General features: G+C 39.9%; 1 protein-coding gene and 1 long non-coding RNA gene across 2 annotated transcripts in view; one reads left to right on the plus strand and one right to left on the minus strand.

Moving 5' to 3' along the window:
- The window catches only part of GALNT17 (polypeptide N-acetylgalactosaminyltransferase 17), a 449,443-nt gene that overhangs the window by 345,027 nt on the left and 84,447 nt on the right, over positions 1-19,969 (minus strand). The gene's annotated exons all lie outside the window — the stretch shown is intronic.
- LOC141488897 (uncharacterized) lies at positions 2,187-16,051 on the plus strand. The gene is made up of 3 exons (XR_012468840.1): positions 2,187-2,307; positions 12,034-12,132; positions 15,670-16,051. It is a non-coding gene; the product is annotated as an uncharacterized LOC141488897 (long non-coding RNA).

A 19,969-nucleotide genomic window follows, 5' to 3' on the forward strand; every position in this document is an offset into this window, starting at 1 on the left:
AAATCTTGATGCCATACATGTGACTATATATGCAAATGTCTAGATAAATGGGTTGTAATTTATTTCTATTTTAAAAGGTAACATATTACTATTTAAATAGGTATCTATAGTTATAGCTATTCTATATTTAGAAGGGTTTCTATGTGTTATATTTATTTATGTATATTTACAAGGGTATATATATATTTTAAGGTATGTGTATATTGAGTATGCATAAACATACATGTTGTATGTTATATGTGTGGACACATGGGTAGCTAGATATGCACGTGCCATTCAATCTACATATATTTGTTAAGTGTGGACTATGTGACAGACCTTGTACAAATACAAAGAGTGGAAGATTTCCTACTTTCAAGATGGCAGCTTTCTGCTATTAAAAATTTTAAATTCCACTAAGCTTCAGGGGACATCCTGTGCATCCATATTCACATGGAGAGGAACACATTCACACATACATATAGACACACATGTGTGTTTAATCCAGGATCTGTGTTTTCACGAATGTCATGAACAATGCCTTCTCCTAGAATGAGTGGCCCCAGTTCTTATGGAAACTCCTGGGGGATCTGTGGTTTGCCAAGGTCTCCATCAGTCAGTGTGGATTCCACCAGATGTCAGCCAAGGTCAAGGTTATCTATTCAAGCTGCCACTAGAATAAGTAATAACACCAACGTCAACTATCACAGCAGATACTCCTGAAGTCCTCTGGATATGTAATACATGTGAAATCCCTCCCCAGCCTGGTGGCCAGAGAGCCCAAGCACCTGACCCCATCTCCATTGCCACCCCTATGGCCATAGGAGGCCTTAGGACAGCTTCCTTTCTGAGATGATGTGGTTGTGAACAGAGAGGTGAGGGATGAAGAAAAATTACCAAAAAAAAAAAAGACAATGAATTTCAGAAATGACAAGATCTCCATTATCTGCTGTCCCATTGCCTCTCCCTCCCCTAGCAAAGCACATCAAAGCTGCTGCCTCAACCTCTTAGACACCTTTGCTGAGTTCAAGCCTCTCATCACTCAGAAGGACCAGGAAAGTCTTGGTCTTGTCTCTGCCTCTTGGGGAACAGTCCCCAGGAGTCTGATCCTCCCTGAGCCAGACAACAGAATCTCTGGGGGCTAAAGTCAATGACTCCACTTAAACACCAAGGCTGGGACCCCAGGAGGCCTTAAATTGGACTTTAATAGGAAGATAGTTTTTCTTTTATTTTACAGAGGATAGAGGTGGAGCAAAAGAGGCAAAACAACACAGACACAACCTGAGAACCTGGGAACTGTCTACAGGCCAATGAATAGAAAATAAAGAGATCTTCCCCGAAGAATAAGAAAACCCATAAAAGCATTTTATTTTTATTACACATATATTTTTATTCCTTAGGTAGCCTTTATAATGGATATATTTTTATTCCCTAAAGATACATAGTTTAACATGAGATATCTGAAGTGGGAGGGAAGGAGAAATAAAAGAGACAAGAGATGGGGTACAATGTTGAAGATCCAAGTTCAAATCTTGTCTCAGATATTTTGTAGCTGTGTGACCCAGAGCAGGTAACCTTTTTTCCCCAGAATTAATTTCCTTCTCTGTAAAATGAGGGGAAATAATATAATGCCTTATATAGTTGTGAGGATAAATGAGAAAACATAAAGTTCTTTGCTAACCTTAAAATTATGATACTTCCTGTCTCTCTCCCACAATTCCCTTAGCCTTAAGTGTCTCAGTTAATCTAAAAACCTTCTCTTGGAAATGAAAATATGCCCATAATACAAATCTATGGCTTTAAATATGTATAAATACTAGCTATTACTTTTGTTGTGGTTGTTGATAATGGCGGTGATGATGGTTATTAAAGATCCACCCTGATCATTACTACAGATGCAACCAGAATCTGGTGAGGACAGAATCTCCAGGATTTGAGGCCTCGAGCACGATGAAGCCTAGGTCTCAGTGGAATGAGGAAAGCTATCATCAGTCCAGCAAGAAAACCCACTAGGGCATGATGCCCAGGCTGTCAGGATCTCTTCACTCCATTCTCTGAAGCCAATCATAGCCATCAGGATTATCATATTTTTAATGTGGAGGGGCTTGTCATGATTGGTTCCCCATTGCTGATGTCACAGACATGTAGCTACCAGTTTCCATGACTGCAGGGGCCATGGAAGCTTCAGATATAATAGATCACAGAAATAGGGAAGCACTATACAGAAGAAAAAAGGGCATCCAGAGCAGAGACACCTTACCATATGCAAACAACCTCCTAAGAACAAGCTAGAGAGCCACCAATTCTTCCCAGGTAGAGAAAAGTCTGGTAGGTTGTCATTTTATTACGACAAAGTGCCCAGAAGGAAAAACAAGAAAAACCAAACATGCTTTTCTAGTTCTCTCTGAGCATCTTTCCTAAGCTAGAGATCCACAGAGTGTTTATAGAACTGCTCAAGATCCAGAAAAATCCAGAACATCCAGAGAACCCATTTTTCACAGCCAGTATAAGAATATTCCAAGTCAATTAGCAGAGATCAGAAGTGGTCTTCTATTAACCACCAAATTCTATAATATTTTCCTTGGTTTCTGCACCTGACAAGAGGACAAGGAGATTGACAACAAATGTAGGGCTGGAAGAGTCATTAGGGGTCATCTTGTATAACCCTTCACACTGCAGATAAGGAAACTGAGGCTAAGAGAGTTTAATTGATTCACCCAAGGTCACCCAGCCTGAAAAGACTGTAAACACTGCACTCCCCTCAGAGAATTGAGGTTACCAAGCTAACAACATTCCCCTTATCCAGTATGTCATCAAGTCCTGTCAATCTTTCTTTCAAAATGCCTTTCATGGACTAATGATAAAGAAACCCTCTCCTATTCTGACAGAGAGTTGATGGATGAATTCAGGGTACAGGATGAGGAAGGGAAGGGAAGAGAAGGGAAAAAGAGAAGGAGGGAAGGAGGGAGTAAGAAAAAGGGGAAAAGAAACAGAGAGGGAAGGAAGATTAAAGGATGAAAGGAAGGAAGGAAGGAAGGAAGGAAGAAAGGAAGGAAGGAAGGAAGGAAGGAAGGAAGGAAGGAAGGAAGGAAGGAAGGAAGGAGACAAAAAAGAAAGAGAAAACAAAGAGAGAAAAAGAAAGGAAGAAAGAAAAAAGGAAAGAAAGAGGAAAGAAGGAAGGATGAAAGAGAGGGAGGTAAAGAGGAGAGGAAGAGAGAGAGAGAGAGAGAGAGAGAGAGAGAGAGAGAGAGAAACTGGAATGAATTGTCATTTCCTTCTCTACCTCATTTTACAGATAAGGAACTGAGGCAAACAGGGTGAAGTGACTTGCCCAGGGTCACAAAGCTAGTAAAGATCTTTTTAAAATATTTTATTTAAGGCAATGGGGTTAAGAGTGACTTGTCCAAGATCACACAGCTAGGCAATTATTAAATGTCTGAGGCTGGATTTGAACTCAGGGCTGGTGTTCTATCCACTAAGCCACCTAGCTGCCCCACTAGTAAGCATCCAAGGTTGTATTTGAACTTAGGTCTTCCTAACTCCAGGCCTGGCACTCTAAGCACTGTGCCACCTGGAACCTAATTGAATTCCATGAAGGAATGAATTCATTAGGATTATGCCCTAAATTTAAGTCTTCCCATTCTTGCAGGAAAATCAGGTCAATCAAGCCACTCACCAGAAAACTAGATTTCTAATAACTAATCAGAGTCTACTAAGCACACATGGTGCTTGGGGCTTTGGGTACTATAGTAAAGGATGAGCACAGTGGCTGCCAACCAAGAGCTCACCCTCAAGTAGAGAGGTCCTAACATATACAAATCCAATGCACTCAGCATGTAATAACCATCTATTTCATATATATATAGATAGATAGATAGATATAGATATAGATATAGATATAGATATAGATATAGATATAGATATAGATATAGATATAGATATAGATATAGATATGCTGGATACCATACTAAACCCTAGAGATGCAAAGGCAAAAATGGAAGCAACCCCTGCCCCCCTACCTTCAAGTAGCTTACACTTTATTTCAAGAGTAGAGGATACTATGACACTCTGATGCTATGATACTATGAGGAGAGAAACACCAAGTAGAGTTCTTTACCATTTTTTGGTGTCCAGGATCCCTTTGGGATCCAGTGAAACCTGTAGATACTTCCTCATAATGATGTTTTTAAATCCATATGATAAAATTCATAGGAAACCACTTATATGGAAACAAAAATATAATTATAAAAACTTCAAATTTCACAAAGGTTTTGGGGACATCCTGGCCATACAAATTTATATATAAGAGCACAAATATAACACCAATATCTATGCATGTGTCCAACCAAGTTGAGTTCGTGGACCTCCTGAAATCTATCCACCCCTGGACTCCAAGAAGAGAAGCCCCAAGCTACAAGGATCAGGAGAGAGCTTCTACAGAAGAAGGCACATGAGCTCAGTCCTAAAGGAAGCTGTAATTCTAAGAGATAGAAGGGAAGAGAGATAGCACTCCAGGAGTTGGGGGACGACCAGTCCAAAGGCAGGATGATAGGAGATGGAAAGGTCCAGATGACCAGAATGGCAAGTAGGAAGGGATAGTGTATATTGGAGAATAATGTGAGCCATTAGAGAATAATTAATGGTGACTAGCATGCCCAAAATAAGAGTTCTCAGAAGACTGTGAGGATGTTGACTGAAGTAACGAGAGACAACTCTACCATGTAATGGAAATGTCTCCACTGGAACTGAGAGTCTGTGGCATGCCTGTGTGGACTTTTTATTTTGATAAGATGGATTGATGGATTGATTGATTGATTGATGTTAGGTTTTTTGCAAGGCAATGGGGTTAAGTGGCTTGCCCAAGACCACACAGGTAATTATTAAGTGACTGAGGTCAGATTTGAACTCAGGTACTCCTGACTCCAGGGTCAGTGCTCTATCTACTGCACCACCTAGCCACCCCTATTTTGATACTATTTATTAAGACTGAGAGTTTGGTAGAGCATAAGAGAAGGTAGCCAACCATCTAGTGTGAGAGTAATGGAAGTTTTCATGACGTCACCTTCCCAGTGGGTGCCAGGTGAAAAAATTCTGCCTCTCCCTCTCCCCACATACACAGAACACACAGACAAGGTGATGCAGCCTGGCCCAGGGCAATTAGGCTCCACCTCCTCTTCATTATTAGTTAGAAGGTATTAGTGACAAATTGCCAATTACAGTAGATCCAACCAATTATTTCAGGTCACATTTCTGTTCTGTGAATAAATTAATCAATCCAAAGAATAGGAAAAAATGGATTAAAATTTCATCTTTCTTTCATAATTTAAATAATTTTTCTGTGTCTTATTCCTATACCTTATGGAAACCAAGACCAAAGATTGGGTCTGGGACAAAGAAGGTTAGAAAAAATTACTCTGAGACAGACCAATAGTAAATACTTTATAAATGCTCTAGTTAGGCATTAGGTGCTATGGTCAGGAGGGTAATAATTGTTGGCTCATTGAATGAGCACCAGACCTGGAAGCAAGAAGACTTGAATTCAAATCCAGACTCCTGGGCAAATCACATAACACTGTTTGCCTCAATTTCCTCATGTATAAAATTTAGCTAAAGAAAGAAAATGGAAAATCTTTGCCAAGAAAACACCAATTGGTTTCATGAGGCATAAGATATGGCTGAACAACAATACAATTTCAAGAAAGTCAAACAAACAGACCCTACTCACAAGGAGCTTACATTTACATACAAATTTACACACAAATTCATATATGTATGCATATGTGTACATGTGTATAAGCATGAGTGTTGTAAATGCATGAATTCATGTATATATAGATGAAGGTATGTGTGTATATCATATATATATATATATACATATATATATTTCCATGAATGTACATTCTAATATGGGGAAAGGACAATATAAGAGAAGATACAAGGAGACTGATCTATTCTCCCAAAATATAGAAAAAAGTTTCCTATGAAAGAGGAGGAGTCCAAGTTTCTGGTGAGATGGAGATGATCAGAAAATTAAAATTAGTTGGGAATACAGGCAACCTTCTAGTTCAATGCCCTCATTTTGGAGATTGAGAAACTAAGCCCAAGAGAGGTTGGTTTGTCCCAGGCTCTTCAGATGGTAAATTACAGAGGGAGAATTTAAGAACCTCTGAATACAAGGAGAGGAATTTTTCCACTTAATTTTCCATTACCTTCTAATTTTCTTACTGGAAGTCAGGGGAGCCCTGAGGGCTCTCCAGGCTAGTGCTGTTCCCCAAACAAACTCTCTTCCATCTTCATCCGGATGTATTCACAAAAGGAAGGTTTCCAGTAGCCCACCTGTGTGGGCTTCAACTTACCCACCTCAGGTGTCTCAATCTTTCTCCTTAGGAAGACTTTTTATAATGGATATATTTTTATTCCCTAAAGATACATAGTTTAACATGAGATATCTGAAGTGGGAGGGAAGGAGAAATAAAAGAGACAAGAGATGGGGTACATCTGCGAACTTTCACTGGGGTTAGTGAAGGCTTTGCTGCCTCTCCTCACTTCACTCTGGAGCTGGCAAGGAATAATCAGAGCTTTGCTATTCATGAAAGTTGTTGGGGTAAGCTCTGGAGTCTCCATTCCTAGGTATGTGAAGATGGTGGGGTCTGGCAGTGCCTCGGAAGTAGGCTCTGACCCTTGATACAAACAACAAAAAGACTGAGGCAACAAAAACAATCAGATTAACATTTATATGGGAAGCTAGGCCCCAGATCAGGGAGACCTGAGTTCAAATTCGGCCTCAGATACTTGGTAGGTGTGTGACCCTGGGTAAGGCACTTCCCTCTGTCTCAGTTTCCCCATCTGCAAAATGAGCTGGAGAAGGAAATGACAAGCCACTCCAGTATCTTTGCCAAGAAAACCCCAAATGGGATCAGAAAAGGACATGACTGAAAAACAACTCAATAACCAAAAATAAAAGAACAAATAGCCTCTGCTCTGTGCTGTAGGTGGTAATGTTACCTCCATTTTAGCAGTGATCAAAGTGAAGCAGACAGAAGTTGCATGCCTTGCCCAGGGTCTGAACAGCTAGTGCCAAAGGCAGAATATAAAATCAAGTCTTCTGTTTCTCAACTCTATTCAGTGAGCCATCTAGCTCTTTTAATGAGCAGCTAAAGGAACTAGGTATTTTCTGCATGGAGGATGGAAGGTCTGAGTGTTAGGAAAATGATGTTCAAATGCCTGGAATCATGTAGAGAAGACAGAGAGATTTGTACTACTTTGACACCAAGGACAGAAGAGTGAGTAATAACTTGAAGTTGCTAGAGTCAGATTTCTGTTCAATATTAGGAAACTTCCTAATATTAAAAATCCTCCAAAAGTGGCTTCCTCAGGAGGTAATTGAGTTCCCCATCACTGGAAGAGATAAATTTCTTCAAGAAGAGGCTGATTGTAACCACTGATCAGGTGATTCAACAAGTCCAATGCCACCTGCCTACACAAGTAATATGCCAGCCCTGATGATGTTTGTCCTTCATTCTCTAAGAAGAACATGACATCAGGGAGGTCATTCTATGTCAAGCACATGAATTGGATTTGAGTGGGGTGGGGGCTGTGCTAAGTTACCAGTCTCACTTTTTTCCTCCAGAACCATCTGGGTCCAGTGGTCAGAGAGGGATCAGGATGGGGATGCCAGGCAATCAGGGTTGAATGACTTGCCCAAGGTCACACCGCTAGTAAGTGGCAAATATCTGAGACTAGATTTGAACTCCTTTAGTCCTGACTCCAAGGCCAATGCTTTATTGGGGGCAACTAGGTGGCACAGTGGATAGAGTACTGGCCCTGGATTTAGGAGGACTTGAGTTCAAATCTGGCATCAGACTTGATGATGAAAGAGAGATAGATAGAGAAAGAGAGAGAGAGAGAGAGAGAGAGAGAGAGAGAGAGAGAGAAAGAGAGAGACATTTTCAGACAGAAAACCTGGGACTCGCTATGTAGCAAAGAAATGGCCTTGGTGCTCCAGTTGTGAGGCTCAGCTACTCCTCCATGCTGGAGTGATTCTCCCAAAGCTTCCATTAGCTTTCTTTTTTGGTGAGATTTGATATTCTTAGCACTCTCTCATATGAAACAATTAGAAGAGCAAATGCAATATTCATTTGAAGGGCCAGGAGAGGCTTCTTGACAACTGACCTGGCCCTCTTATTGGTTCACAGTTGACTGACTGAGGTCAGATAAGAGGAGCAGAAAGTCCAGGCCACCAGTAGAATCTCAACGCCATTTTGTTGGGAGCTTTGGAGAGAGCAATGAGAGAAAAGGAACAGGAAACCAAAATCTTTGGGGCTCTGATGAATGTTTGCCTTGCTAGACAATGCATGCCCCATCAACTCTTCTCATCCTCCTCTCCTCTGAAAACATCAGCTACCTCAACCCTCACAGCTGCCCCTGCCAAAAGAGCCCAATCAACTTCCCCAAACTCACTCACTCACTCTCTCTCTCTCTCTCTCTCTCTCTCTCTCTCTCTCTCTTTCTCTCTCCACAAAATCTGAATTCAGAGCCAAGAGGATGTGCCCTTCTAGTCCAACCTCTATCCGAAAGGAGTCCCCATCCATAACATCAGCCTCTTGAAGGACTCAGGATATGATGGTCCCATTGCATGAGGACTGTGCCCAGGAAGTCTTCCCCGATATCAAGCCAAAATTGGCATCTTTTAAGTTTCTCCTCACTGACCCTAGCTCTCCCTTCTGTGGAACAAGGCTAACTTTCCTCTACAAGACAACCCTTCAAGCACTTGAATCCAGTTCTCACATCTCTCTGGATTTTTCCTTCTCCAGGGATAATCATATCCAATTCCTTCAACTAATTCTCACACAATATGAACTCAAGCCTTTCCCCCATTCTGATTGCATTCTCTCCAGTTTCCTCAGTGGCCTTCATAAGTGGTGATATCCATAAAACCCGATGAGATCCAGGGATGACAGAAAGCGGGGAGACTTAGCCTTCCAGGAAGGCTTATCCCTTAGAGATATATTTGACCTCTAGCCTTACTTCACACACCCTATTGAATAAAGACACAATTCACTCATTATTAAGAGAACAATAATTATCTAATATGAACTCTAGCAATGCATTTTTCATTTTATATCTTTATTCACTTTTGATGGGGTAGACGTCATTATTATCCCCATTTTATAGAAGAGAAAACTGAGGCAAACAAATTTTTGCCCAGGGTCAAAAAACTAGTGTCTCAGACCACATTGGAACTAGGTCCAGCATTCTATTTACCAAGTCATCTGCCAACCAGGCCAGGGAGTCTATAGAGCAAATGTTTTTATCCCCATTGCAAAGATAGACAAGCAGAGGTTCCACAAAGGGTGGTTGACTTCCTCAGGACAACATAGTTAATAAATGCCAAACCTGAGATGTAATAATAAAGACATACCATTAGAATGTGGTAGAGGTAGGGTCTGGCAAAAGCCCCACAAATAAACAAACTGGGAAAGATATTTGCTGAACACCAAGCAGAAAAATTCCCTGGGGCTGGCAGGGAAGAGGAGGGGAGCAGAATTGATTTGAAAATCCAAGAAGGGGCTTGAAAATTTGTCTTCAGTGACATTCACCAAAGTTATTCTTGACTTTATAAATTATTTTACAGCACATTTTCAGCTCCAGATTTACTTATGGTAGAAAATGCCTACATTAAAGATTACATGACAACTTAGAAGTCACAGTCTTCCTGGAGGGAGAGAGAACTAGAAACTCACAACCAGAGATGTCAGGGTTACCAATTGTTTGTTCCTTAAAGATAAGAGAGTGGGAGATCTAAACCAATATGTAGCGTGTGGAGTACCAGGGGGAAATGAACCATTAAGATTCTGCAAAACCCATGTTCTTACATTTGAAAATATACAATCGCCCCAGGCTTGAACATGCCAACTCCTACCCTTAGAGCAAAACATTCAAAAAGTCATTTGAAAGAGTGGCCTTTGTCACCGGCAACTGCTGAGTCCAACCAGGAGAAGTCAATGACATTTGATGAAAATACAATTATCACTCACTCCTAGGTAGGGAAGGTCTATATTTCCCAGGATGCCTAGGTCTGGAGCATAAGAGCTCCATGAAAGACCAGTGCTTGATATGGATGTGCCCACCACCCAGTGAATTGCACTGAGGGCATGGGGAGAGGTAGACATGAGAGAGACTTAATGGTGATCTCTTAATGGAGATCTGGCAGAGAATCATATGAGAAATCACACGGATACCAGGAGCAGCTAAGGAAATGAGCAATAGCAGATAGTAATTTTCAAAAAGGAAGGCCAAGACTGCCTGCAGGGAAGACTCCAATCCACTCATTCCTCACAGAGAAAGATTGCATATGCAATCCTTATCACATCATGAGCCTGGAGAGTCTTCATTTAATGCTCACTCCCTTGAGATTGTATCGGTTCATGAATTGTTTCACTGATTGTTTCTATGGAAACTGTGCTATTATTTTTAATTTTTAAAATGTTTTGATACAGGGACAGCTAGGTGACACAGTGGATAGAGCACTAGCCCTGGAGTCAGGAGGACCTGAGTTCAAATATGACCTCAGACACTTAGTAATTACCTGACTGTGTGACCTTGGGCAAGTCACTTAGCCCCATTGGCTTACAAAAAAATGTTTTGATACACATATGCATATATATAACTAGAGATAGTTATATGGTCAGTTATATAATTACACAGACTGCTTTATATATAGTAACAGTATGACTATATATTTACTATGTGAATAACTATATAGTTATATAGTATATTGTATGTACATTATATATTTTATATTACATTTTATATAATTATTAAAACTATATTTGTCAACAAACTGGCACAGTGGATCGAACACCAGGCCTGGAGTCAAGAAGTCAAGATCTGACCTCATTCATTTAGTAGCGATGTGACCCTGAGCAAGTCAGTTAACACTGTTTGCCTCAGTTTCCTCAACTCTAAAACTCTAAAAAGGTGAATAAAATACTAAAGTATTACAATATCTTTGACAAGAATACTAATCATTAGCTCTGTAACCCTAAGCAAGTAACTTTACCCTGTTTGCCTCCATTTTTTCATTTGTAGAATGAGATAGAAATGAAAATGGCTAATGACTCCATTATTTTTGCCAAAAAAAAATCACAGATGAAGTCACAGAGAGTTTGATATGACTGAAATGACTGAACAACCACAAAATAGCCATATTACATATATATATATATATATATATATTATGTTATAATAGATTATATAATGTGGTATATTTTATATATAATATATATTATAGTCTGTAATATAGTCTATAGTAAATACTGAATAAAATAGTGATATATACTATTAATATGGCCCATTATATGCTATAGAATTTAATTATATATAATGGTATATAATAAAATTATAATTTATTATAAAATAAACATATATAATATATATACAACTATATATATTTATATATGTAGGTGTGCATATCTACAAATATAGCCATATATGTACGTGTGTGTAGTCACATATAGTTATCCCTGGCTGCCCATAGTTAAGGATAAAATGTACCCAAAGCATTGGTATATGTACCTCTCAAACTCTAAGAAACCCCCAAATATCCATCAGCCTAGAATGCAGTAAATATCTCGGGCAGCTGATGTCATTCTGTGTCCTCCGAAGTTCAATCCTAGCCCTTCTCATCTCTTTTTTTTTTAAATACTATCTCACCTGATGGCCTCATCAACTTACATGGGGTCAATTATTAACCCTATGCAGGTCCACATAAAGAGACATAATCTCTTTCCTGAGCTCAAGTCTCACATCATTAAGGACCTCTTGGGGACATCTTGAACAGGATGTTCCAAATTTATCTCAAACACAAAGGGACTCATCTCTCCCCTCCTCTGAGCTTCTTTATTACTGTCAAGAGTACCACCATCATTCTAGGACTCCAAAATGCTAATAATCAAAATAGCAGCTACTTTTTACAGTTAGGTAAGACAGTGGTGAGATGTGGGGCATGTACTCAGAAAGATCTGAATAATATCTTTTGCTGTTATACCATAGCCTCAGACAGGACAGACAGCATGGAACCTTGGACTGACAGACTCACAAAAACTGGTATTTCGATCCAATTCAACAACATTGTAGAAGGGAAATATGTTGGTAAGTGTTTAACAACCATCTCTCTGGAGGGAGGGGAAATGAATACATGGCACACTTTTAAGTTTAATATGCATTATTAACATTTTCTCCACCACTTTCTTATGCCTAGACAAATTAAAAAAATAAATCAAGTCCTGAATTATAAGAGTTTGTCAGTTTCCAAGATTTAAATGCTCACACTGAAAATTTAACAACTGGTTTTCATGAACTGGTTCAAGCACACCCATCAATGTAGGAATGTCCTTGGCATCTCTGACAAGGGTCATTTATTCTCAGCTTTAATACTTCCATTAAAAGGGAGCTCACATCTTTTGTCAAGAAACCAATTCCATTCCAGTTACTGGAAAGTTTACCCTTCCATTAGCCTCAAATCTGTCTTCTTCTAATTCCAACCACTGGTCTTAGTCTTTTGCCAGGTTGGTCTGACGAAGACCTCCCATCATCTAGATCCACACATACAGGAACACTTCCTGAGATGACAGTAGAGTTTTCCATAGTCATGACACAGGCTGGCTGAGCTCATGATTGATTCTGACTCCAAGGTCTTTCTAATGTGAAACCATCAAGTCAAATCTATACCCACCCCTTTTGTGTATTTAGGTCATTGATTTGAAGTTAATGCAGGAATTTATATTGTTCTCTATTAAATTATATCTTTCTAATCTGGGGCAATCATTCCAGCCTATGGAGATTATTAGGAATTCCAATTCACCATGTAACACATTAGTTATACTTCCAAACTTTAAGTCAACCATAAATTTAAAAAACTTACCTTCTTCTAAGGGCCTGTGATAAAACAATATTGTTAGCCTAGGCTGGGATATTTGCCTCTTTCTCTTTCTATCATGAATCCATTTGGGAGAATGAGTGGTGCTCCCTATAGAATATACACCCAATTCGATTCCATCACATAGACATTTATTAAATGTTCATGACATAGTGAACTGAACATATCTACAGAGAGAGGACCTGGATTCAAATCTAGCCTCTGATACATATTAACTACACAAACTTGACAAGGTCTCAGTTTTCTCATCTATCAAATTGGAGAGAGAGAGAGAGAGAGAGAGAGAGAGAGAGAGAGAGAGAGAGAGAGAGAGACTGACTCCTAAGGGCATAGAAACATATATAGAAAGAAAATGGACCATCAAAGTCATCTAGTCCAGCTCATCAATTTAAAAAGAAAACCAATGAGAAGAATTTAGCAAAGACTGAACAATGGCCAAGAAAAATTTTAAAACATTTGGCCACCCATAGGACATTATTGGGAGTCTCTCCTGATCAAAACTACCATGCACACTAGTAAAAGAAAAATACTCTGGGGACTCTGATGAGAGCAGTGTTCCATTGGACAGGTAAAATAACAAGGTCTGCAAAGTACCTAATGTTTTCCACAAACATTTTATTGTTGGAGTTCTTGTAATGCTCAGTCAATTTAACCAACCAGGGAAATACGTTGCCAGTCCCTGGCTCACTGACGGGGTTTACTCCTAAAAATTCAGTCAAGGAACTGAAAAACTGAGGAGAATTATGAAACTCAGTTTTCTATTCAGTCACTGATTGCTGGCTTGTGGGATTGTGGATCGTGGCTCTGGCTCCAAGACAATGAGAAAGTAACTGCATCTTTGGAGGCAGGACAGGGTGGCGACCAAGATGGTAGACAATGTGGACCAAGCAAGATGGGGATGAAGAGAAGAAAAGTATTGCAATGAAAAGGAGAGATATGGAAAGAAGGGGGGGGCGAGAAGATGTGAGAAAAGAGAAGGGGATGACGGGGAGGAGAGGGGAGAAAGTAGGAGGTGAATTCAGGGAGATATAAAAGTGGAAAGGGGAAAAGGAAGTAGAAATGGGGAGGAAGTGGATGGGATAGAGAGTAGTAGAGAAAGGGAAAGAAAGAGGTGGAGAAGAAAAGTGTAGGAGGTGGATGAGGGAGAAAAGAAGTTAAAGGAGGAAAAGGAGTGGAGGAGAAAATAGGAGGGGATGGGGAGAGAAGGAGGTGCTTGGAGATAGAAAAGAAAGGAGGTGTATATAGAGGGAGAAAAGGAAGTACAGAGAGAGAGAGAAGGGAGAACTGAAGGAGAGAGAAAAGGAGATAGAAGGGGAGGGAAGAAGATGAATAGGGAGAGAAAGGGGATGGAAAAGAGAAGAGGAGGAAGTAGGTTGGAGAGAAGAAAGAAGATGAAAGGGGGTGGGAAGAGGTGAAAGTGGGGCAGAGAGTAACAAGAGGTAAAAAGGAGAAAATAAAAAAATTGGAAGTGACAGAAAGACAAAATGCCTGTTAACCTGGACATGAAAACACCCACCTCAGAATGCTCTATGAGGTGGATACTGCCAATCTCGCCAGACTGAATTCTTTAGTATTCCTCAGAAACAGGTCTATATTTCCACACAGTGACATGAGTTGCTTCCTCCATCCCCCAGCTCAGTGGATATGATCACAGAAAGGAAGGAAAGGACAAGAGAGGCAATGATTCATTCATGTATAAACTGGCTGCAATCACTCTTTAAGCATTTTTAAATGTTTACTATGTTCCTAGACACCATGCGAAACACTTGTAACTGGATGGATGGATGGTTGAATTAATGATTAGAAAAGTGAGTTGATAGATGGGTGGATGGATGGTTGGATAAATGGTCAGATGAATGGTTGGATCAATGGATGGTTGGATCGATGAATAGATGGTCAGATGAAGGGTTGGTTAAGAGGTGAATAGATGATAAGATGAAAGGTTAGATGGATGGATGGATGGATGGATGGATGGATGGATGGATGGATGGATGGACAGACAAAACCAGAATGAAATGCAAATGAAATGAAAGCAAAACCAGTCCTTGCCTTTACAGAGCTTATATTCTAATAGAGGATACAATCTGTTTAAAAACCCACTCATACAAGCAGCCCAGTCATGCCTCCTGGACCTTTCCAAAGGTAAATTTGCTAGTCCAAGAAACATGCAAGACATGGAGCAGTTGGTGAAGGGTGACTCTGTACTGTGAGGAAGATTTCTCTCTCTTCCTGCCCTTCCCCTGTACCCATGCTACTGAGGCATTCTGCAGAAAGGCTATTTGTACCAAAAAAAAATATATAGTATTTAGCTGAGAGCAGCCAAAAGAGACAAACAGAAAGTCAAAGGCATGAAGCATGAATTCAGATAGCAGGAACAGGAGTCAACTATGAATTCTAGAAAGAACCTGCTCAGTAGAGATGTCTCCAGGGTAAAGCAACCTAAGGATACCATGAGAAGCAAAAGGGCATTGTGGACCTATAGTAGTTCAAGCATTATCTTGGATACCTATCTGGATCACCTCTCCATGTGCCTCAGGTTTATGGAAAAGATTATTCCATAACTACCTGACATATCAAGTAAATACCTTGTCTTTAAAACTAATTGTGTCTATTGGCCTATTACTAAAGGTTAGTTCAATAGTCAGGTGTGCAATGCAGGGAAGGAAGGATTAACCTGAAGCCACATCATGAAGAATTTGCTAAGACCAAATTCACTGTTGGTATAATTTGTGTTTTTCTATTTGTTCCAGGTTTCTTGATGGGAGGGAACGTAAGCCAAGAAAAATAAGAGGAAGAAGACAAACACTCAGATCTATGGTTCAAAGGGAATCTCTGAGATAAAGGTCACCCAATGAACAGGAAAGAGATGTTCCTTGGGATAAACATCAATGAATTTCTCTTTGGTTATTTCTACACCTATGAAGAGCTGAACCAAAGCCACTTTGAGGGGAGGAAGGAAGAAGGACAGAGTTGTGCTAGAATCTGCTCAATTTCTAAAAATTAAAAAAAAAGTTTCAGTGTGAGCATTTACATCTAGATATCAAAAATGCTATTAAGTCAGGGCCTAAATGATTGTTCTGTTGATTGTCTAGATTTAAGAGAGCAACTGAGAAAAAGTTGATAACAAATGTGATGTGCTTGCTTTTTTTTTAGTGGTCTGGTTTTTTACCCTTACATTAGTCTCATGACAAAATCACATTAGCCAAGAAAATTTACCAGCACCCTCCTGAAGGGACCATAATCAGTGAAAAAATAGATTTCAGGACATAGATTTCAAATTGGAAGAGATCATAGAGATCACCTAGTCCAACCTTCTTATCTGTCAGAGAGGGAAACCGAGATCCAAAAAAGTGAATTAATTTGGCCCAGTTAACACTGGGAACAGAACTGCCAGATCTTCTGGTTCCAAATTCAGGGTTCTCTCCTAATATTTCATGGCTGCCCCTGGCAAGGAGGGGAGCTGAAGGAGGGCCTGAAGGTTTAGGATGTTTTCACAAGGAATCCAGTCTGATCTTCCAAAGGCTTCCTTATTCAATGGGAGAGAGAGGAGAAAAAGTTGAAAATGAAAAAATGAAATGAAGGGGGAGGGGATTCTAACTGCACATTGGGAATTGTTTAGCAAAGACATTGGATTGGCACATAGGGCGGGCTTAATTAATGTTGATTGATTGATTGATCTTTTGGAGGGGCCCTCAGAAGGAATCTGTCATAAAACTGGAAGGAATGAGTGCCTAACTTCAAGAAGTCAAATTAGCATGAAATACCAAAAGCAGACGATCAGATAACATCCAATACCTGGAAAAGCCTCAGATCAGGGCTGGGCATGGAGGGTCTGTCTTATTTCTAGCTTTCTTCCAACAGAGGAAAACTCTAGTCAGGGCTTTACATGAAGCTACATGATTTGGGTGGAGTTAGAGGGAAAGAGAGGCTTAAACTTTTATGACAAAACAATCCCAGACAGGTTTTCATTCACTCATTTTTATATTTACAAATGCCTTCTTCATATCTTTCCTAAGCATCTCAAATGCACAACACCCATATAACCTCCCTTGGCTTCAAGTTTCCTCATCTGTAAAAATAAGGTCATTGGATATCCTCAGGGGATCCTTCAAGCTCTCCATCTATGGTCCAGTGACTTTTACAGAACTTGGTAGGGCATGAGAGACAGGCAAGGGAGTCAGAGAGGGGAGTTAAAAGCTACTAGCCCAGTACCCACAATACAGGACAGATCTTAATAAGGGCAGCCCTGCCCCAGGACCATGCTTTACTGACTGGGGAAAGCCCATCAAAACTAGTTGATTCCAGACAATTTCATCTGCTTTAGCTTAAGACCCTATCTTGCTCTAGGATACAGAATGAACATCATTTCATTAGTAAGAAACTTTTCTAACTCTAAGGAAACTCCCTCTCCCAAGAGAAGGCATAGTCTCCCCAACCAACAACCTTAGAAAGTTACAAAGAAGTCCAGTAACTTAATTAGAATGGCCATTTTATCTCCAAGACAGGACTTGAACCCAGGTCTTCCTCACTCTAATATCAATTCTCTAAACACCATGTTGGCTTTACCTCTCTTGTGGTGGAAAGAGAAAGGAAAGGAAAAGGGGGAGGGGGAAAAAAGGATAAAGGAAGGGAGTATCTGGAAAAAAAAGAAGAAAAAGAACAGAATGGGAGAGAGAGAGAAATGCTCCATTATGATGACCAGAAAATAGGTGGGGATCAAATCTCCCACAATTCCTCTTTAGACTCAATAACGCTGCTCAGAACAGTGTTGACCAGAACCAGATCTTTCTTGCCAAGACTGAAAATGCATGAGCCTAAGGATTGCATAGTCTATCATGGTCCCCACAAGACAGCAGGCTCTTTGGGAGTTGGGAATGGGACTCCCCAAACCCCTAAGTATCTTAGACTAACACACATTTGGAACTTGCAGTGTGTTGATCAAACAATAGGCTTTCAAAAGAGAAAATTTAACTAGGTTTTGCTCTGCTGTATGACCAAGGGCAGATTCATTAACCTTCCTAGTTCTAACATTTATATGGGATTTACTGCGTGCTAAGAGCTTTCTAATAAGTATCTCATTTGATCCTCACAACAACCCAGGAGGGCAGGAGCCCATTTTACATAGGAGGGAATTGAGGTAGATAGATTAAGTGACTTGCTCAGGGTTGCACAGCTAATAAGTGTTTGAGGCAGGATTCAAACTCAGGTCTTCCTGATTCCAAGTCCTATCTATAGACTGTCATTTATATACACTTGTTTTCTTTCCTTTAGAATGTAGGCTCCTTCAAAATCTGAATTCTTTTATTCTTTGTATTTGTACACAAACGTAGTCTCTAGACATATAATAGATTCTTAATAAATGCTTCTTGGTTGACTAGGTAAACAAGATGACCCTGAAGATGCCTCTCGATTCTAAATCCAATCAACCTCATATCTTCAACTGATGAGGGCAAGCATGACCTATCCAGACCCTCATCTAGCTTGGTAATGAAGGGAACAGTATTCCGGCCAGACTCACGATGATGACCACAAAGAATCCCACTCCAGTGGGAGATGTCTGCCATCATCTGGATCCAACATCTCAAGCTGCTACCGTCATGTACACGCCAGTCGAATCATTCACCGTCCCCTAATTCCTTTCTAGGATTTCCAGCCTCTACCCCTTTGCTCATGTAGTTTCCTACTCTGGATGCCATCTCTTTCCATCTAGTATGCTTGGCAATCTATCTATCCTTCAAGGGCCACCTCAAATGCTATCTATCTCCTGCATGAGGAAGCCTTTCCTGAAGCCCCCAACTAGATTTTACTTTCTCTTTGTTGGACTTTGTAGCATTTCATATATATGTGTATATATATACACATATATATGCATATATGCATATATATGTATATATATGCATACATATATGCATATATATGTGTATATATATACATATATATCATATAATGATTATGTTCTGGTTTTCATTGTGCCCGTCTTTTTTCCCTTTGCTAAATAAGGTCCTTGGGGGGCTAGGCTCATGTTTTATTTATCTAGGTTTTTCCCCGCCCCACTGTATGGAACACACCACTTAAGCATACATAGTTAGGGCTGAATAAAAATCTGCTGAATCAATATTGCATCCCTCAGGCTCCTCCTTTTTCTAATATACTACAGCCCTCCATTTCCTCCCTGATATGACTGTTTCAAAAAACAACAAAGAAGAGATTTTTAACAATCACGATGCTCAGGATGTTTGGGCTTTTTGTGTTCAGATGGATTTTTGCCTTAGATGGGAATAAGTGAATTTCTCTGGTGGTGGCATTTCCAGAGAACCAAGATAGCTTTTATACATTAACATGGAAGCCCAAACATGAACTCATGACAAAATCACATTAGCCAAGAAAAGCAAGGCCCTCCAATGAAAATTTATTGTTTACTACTTACCCTATCCTAAATGACATAAGGAATAAAAGATACAAGTACTATCTTTAGGGAACCTATAGTAAGCCTGGAGAAACAAGAAGTGCACAATTCTACTTGAAGATAATGGGAGGCAGGTAAAAGATTGTTTTGTAGACACCATAAGGTTTTGGATGCACTCATTCTAAAGCTCAGTCAAACGTATGGAGTTTGTACCATAAAACAAAGATATGGGAAGGTTTGTGCTTCTAAAATTGGCTTGGCAGGCTGTCCTTATTTTTCATTTCCCTTTTAGTGCTAAATGGGGTGTGGGCATCCTTGAAGCGGACAATGGTCAAGACACAAGAGTGAGGAAGGAGAATCGTTAGCCAATCCATCCACCTAAAAAATATTCCTGGTGGGAGGTGAAATTTGGGGAGGGTTTGTAATGAGTAGCCTAACTAATGGGAAGTGGGAGGTGGTTCCATCTGGTTAATTGCTTTTTTATTATTACTGTTAATAATGATTAAGATTTCTGATCACAATTTCTCTCCTGCCAGGCCCCACTACAGAATAAAACAGGGTCTCCCATTCTCTCTTCTATTCCTGTCTTTGAGTCAAGCATATAGTTCTGTTAAGAATTTCTAAAGGTTTTAAGAGCTAATAAC

Source organism: Macrotis lagotis, chromosome 5, assembly GCF_037893015.1.
Source record: "Macrotis lagotis isolate mMagLag1 chromosome 5, bilby.v1.9.chrom.fasta, whole genome shotgun sequence".
Taxonomy (NCBI): domain Eukaryota; kingdom Metazoa; phylum Chordata; class Mammalia; order Peramelemorphia; family Peramelidae; genus Macrotis; species Macrotis lagotis.